Source organism: Callithrix jacchus, chromosome 17, assembly GCF_049354715.1.
Source record: "Callithrix jacchus isolate 240 chromosome 17, calJac240_pri, whole genome shotgun sequence".
In the NCBI taxonomy this organism is placed as follows: domain Eukaryota; kingdom Metazoa; phylum Chordata; class Mammalia; order Primates; family Cebidae; genus Callithrix; species Callithrix jacchus.
This window is the reverse complement of record NC_133518.1, coordinates 45,477,435-45,481,908: the sequence shown is the minus strand read 5'-3', so window position 1 is coordinate 45,481,908 and position 4,474 is coordinate 45,477,435. Positions and strand designations below refer to the sequence as shown.

At 51.1% G+C, this 4,474-nt stretch overlaps 1 long non-coding RNA gene across 1 annotated transcript; it reads right to left on the bottom strand.

Annotated features, from left to right (window-relative positions):
* Nucleotides 1–678: 678 nt before the first annotated feature.
* LOC144579918 (uncharacterized) lies at nt 679–2,241 on the bottom strand. Its single transcript, XR_013528615.1, has 2 exons — nt 1,909–2,241; nt 679–1,038 (listed from the first exon to the last, which is right to left on the bottom strand). It is a non-coding gene; the product is annotated as an uncharacterized LOC144579918 (long non-coding RNA).
* Nucleotides 2,242–4,474: the final 2,233 nt, after the last annotated feature.

Here is a 4,474-nt window from a genome sequence, read left to right as displayed (position 1 = left end):
TGTCCTGGGTACTGAGGGTGGAGAGAAGAAACAAAGCAGAATGAGGGAGTGTTCTGCCTTTAAGACCCACCATTATGGGAGGCTATCTCCTCAGGGGTCCCCAGAGCAGCCCCCTGCCGTCTCAAAAGTTTTCATGACTCTTATTATGAGTACCTGAGCTTTGGTCTTTTTTTTTTTAATTGAAGACTATTTTACATGTAATTTATCACAGCAGGTTTACATTCGCACATCTAGACCTGCTGTGATAACTTTAAAGGCTACACAAGCTTTCACTGGATGGACAAATCATAATTTTTTTAACAGTTCCTCTGTTGATGGACATTTAGGTTGTTCTTGCCGTTGACAGCACTGCCACAAACCTTTCTTATGATTCTTTGTATCTGTTGAATAAGCTCCTAAAAGTAGAACTGTTAGGTTAAAAGATGTGTGCATTTAAAAAATGTGATTAGTATCGACTGTTCAGATAACAGCTCAGATTGTCTCTCATGTAGAAACAGAGGCTCCCAGAGGCCAAGTGCTCTCCAGTCCTCCCTAAGTCACACATCCCAGTGTTCCACAGGACCCACTGCTTTTTCACATTTGGTCTGACTTGCTGATAAGGGTCTCAAATTGTCTCCCATTAGCACGATCTTCCTAAAACTGCATTTTCGTCTATAGAATGGATATGCCATAATCAAATTCATTTCCCTATCGTTGGAACTTTATTGAGGTTGCCTCTGTATGGAGCTATGCAGATAATTTTGCAAAGAGCATTTGGGGCTAGGCATGGTGGCTCATGCCTGTAATCCCAGCATTTTGGGATGCTGAGGTGAGATCACTTGAGGTTGAGGACAGGAGTTTGAGACCAGCCTGGCCAACATGGTGAAACTCTGTCTCTACCAAAAAATACAAAAATTTGCCAGGTATGGTGGCGGGTGCCTGTAGTTGCAGCTACTGGGGAGGCAGAGGTGGGAGAATCTCTTGAACCTGGAAGATGGAGGTTGCAGTGAGCTGAGAGATGATGCCACTGCATTCCAGCCTGGATGACGGAGTGAGACCCTATTAAAAAAAAAAACAAAAAAACAAATTGCACTTCTGCCCAAAACCCTTGCCTGAGCTAATAATAATAGCTAAATGTATTGAGCACTTACTATGTGTCTGCCCTGCCCTTTGCAACATATTAGCTCAAAACTCCAATGAATTAGATATTTTTATGAGCTTAGTTTTACAGATGTGAAAGCTGAGGAAGACAGATAAATAGCATGTTCAGGGTCCTAGAGCTGGTAAGAGATAGGGTTGGAGTTAAAGTCCACAGTCTAGCTCCACTCAGTGGGCCTGATCACTGTGAAATGCCAGGCTGTGAGTCCCAGACTGGGGCTTTGAGTGCAAAGGGTGGCCACATTTGAAAGTGAGATGCTGTCCAATTACTCTCCGAAAGGGCTATCTGTGCCATTCTCTGGTACCACCAGAGTGAGAGTGAGGTCTTTTTTTCCTTCAAGGTGTATGTCTTTTTCATTTCCATATCCTTGCGTGTAGGGGATATGGAAATGAAATATACCCCACATAAGGTCAGGCATGGAGCAGGTGCCTGAGAGGTGGCTGGATGGATGAATAGATGGATGAATGAAGGGGAGCAGACAGGTGTAGAGAGAGGGAAGACAGGTCATACCAGAGAAGCCATCGCTCACTGTGGCATCCTGCCTCTACAACTCATTCATTTAACACGTTTGAAGTGTTCCTTGTTTTTCAATTCTTAGCTGATTCGTCCCTTCCTGGAGCGATCTGCTCATGTGTCCCTTCCGATCAGAGCCATCCCTGACCTTCCTGTCTCCACCGCACCATGCACTCCTTACCCTCCGAATCTAGTTTACTTTTTCTCCACAGCATCTATCCCAACCTTACGTGCATTTACACTTCTGTTTTGCTTACCGTCTTCCACATCCCCGTAGGGGAGAATATGAACTTCGCTAGAGCAGAGGCTTTGTTTGTTCAATGATTCATCCCCTGGGACTTAGGATATTTCCTGGTGTTAGTAGCTGCTCAGTCAGTATTTGGTGAGTATGGCACCTATTATTCACTGTTCCAGGAGCTGGGAGTGCAGCGGCGGGCGGGACAGAGACTCCGCTTCAGGGCTCGACATTGATACTGCCTGATGGTGGGGGCCCAGGGCTCCAGATCACTTGGTTTCTTTCTAAAGAAATCTAAGGCTGGCAGCGACTGCTCTCCCTGGGGCTCGACAGCCGCGCCCCCCGCGGCAAGCCCGCCCCCCCCCCGCAGCGCCCCCTAACGGCCGTGCGTGCGCCGCACTGGGCCGCGCGATCCGCCGGCGAGCCGGAAACCCCGGGAGCTCCTCCTGGGCCATTTCCTCCCAACTTTCCGACACTTCTGCTTTCGCCCGGGACGGGAAGAGGAAGGAGAGCTGGGGGAGGGCGCAGCGCAGGGCGAGGTCGGCGCAGGCCGGGGAGGAGGGCTGGGGCTCTGGCGCCTTCTGCCACGGCGTCATCCGGAAGAACCGCTTTTTGAAGGGCGAAGACCCTACATTCTTGGAGGGCCTTCCTTTCCTCCGGGTCCAGCTCGGCTCTCACCTTACGACCCTTCCCCCGCGGGAGGTGAGGGTTTGCTGGGTCCCAGGCGGAGGCGAGGGACGGGCCAATGTACATCCTGCCGCCCTATATCTCCTAGGTCCTGCACCAGGGTTTTGGGACCAAAGTAAGCGCGGTGCCTCTGTGTTTGGGGTCGAGCTTCACGGTCCGCGAGCACTACGCGCGAGTCCTCGGGCGCGGGGTGGGCGGACGCCCTGCCCTCGGGAGTCCCAGGGATCCTCAGGGAGGGGAAGGCCGGAGGCGCCCGAACAGAAGTCAGGGCGCCACCTAGCGGTCGCAGCCTGCAGCCCGCTGCTGGCTGCCTGCCGCCCAGACGCGCCTTAGGGGCCGGTTGGCCCGCGGGATTTGCAGACCCTACTCCTCCTGCAGAATCCCGGGTCCATTTCTCGTAATGGTTGCGGTCTTGGGTCACTGACATACGTACGCTAAGGTAGGATTGGACTTTGAAGAGCTGAGCAATGGCTGGGCATGGTGGCTCACTCCTCTAATCGCAGCACTTTAGGATTCCGAGGCCGGAGGATCACTTGAGCCTAACAGTTAGAGACCAAGCCTGGGCAACATAGGGAGACCCTGCCTCTACCAAAAAGAAAAAAAAGGGGGTGGGTGGGTGGGGTGGTGGTGGCGCGCCTCTGTAGTAGTCTCAGCTACTCAGGAGGCTGAGGTGGGAGGATCTCGAGCCTGGCAGGTCCAGGCTGCAGTGAGCTGTGATTGCACCACTGCACTCCAGATCGAGCAATAGAGCGAGACCCTGTCAAATCAACCAACCAACCAACCTAAAAACCCAAAGCCGCGGCTGGGCGCGGTGGCTTACGCCTATAATCCCAGCACTTTGGGAGGCCGAGGCGGGTGGATCACGAGGTCAAGAGATGGAGACCATCCTGGTCAACAAGGTTAAACCCCGTCTCTACTAAAAATACAAAAAAATTAGCTGGGCATGGTGGTGCGCGCCTGTAGTTCCAGCTACTTGGGAGGCTGAGGCAGGAGAATTGCTTGAACCCAGGAGGCGGAGGTTGCGGTGAGCCGAGATCGTGCCATTGCACTCCAGTCTGGAGTCCTGCCCTCGGGATAGTCCTGTTACCCAGGGCTGGGTAACAACAGCGAAACTCCGTCTCAAAAAAACAAAAACCCAAAACCAAAACAAAACAGGAAAACAATGTAAAAGAGCTGAGCAGTGACCAGTTCAAGCATGAGAATGGCTTCTGTTAGCGTTGGAACTCAGGTTTCAAGTTTCCTGACTTCATGGATGCCCTGAGGGCTCAAAGTGGCTCTGCCTCCTCTCCATACTTCTCTTTTTTCTCCCTGACTATATTGTTCCTTTTATTCGTGTGTGTGTGTGTGTGTGTGTGTGTGAGACTATAAAAGGAATACATAGACATAATTTTTAAAAATGAAAAAAGTTCCTGTTGGAAGTTTTCCCCTTCCTGAAAACATGGGTCTGTGCTCACTGGAAGTGCAGGTTTGCTGGTTCTCCTTCCTTAATACTGGCAGGACTCTTGGCCAGGGGTCAAGTCCACTCCCTTCCTGGTGTGGGCAGGACTGGCCTGTTTATCTCGAGGGCTGGAAGCACCTTGGAGGCAGCTCTGGAATTGGTGAGGCTTTGTGGGTGGGAGGTAGGGGGTGCCAGAAGGGAGGCAAAGGGCATTCTCAAAGGTTTCTCACCTTTTTTCCTTTTGTATAACTTGATTAATTTTTTGTCCTTGTCAAGTTCTTGCCCATTCAAAAAGTTTTATTTTATTATTATTATTATTTTTTGAGACGGAGTTTTGCTCTTGTTGCCCAGGCTGGAGTGCAGTGGCACGATCTTTGCTCACTGCAACCTCCGCCTCCCAGGTTCAAGTGATTCTCCTGCCTCAGCCTCCCGAATACCTGGGATTACAGGCATGTACCACCAT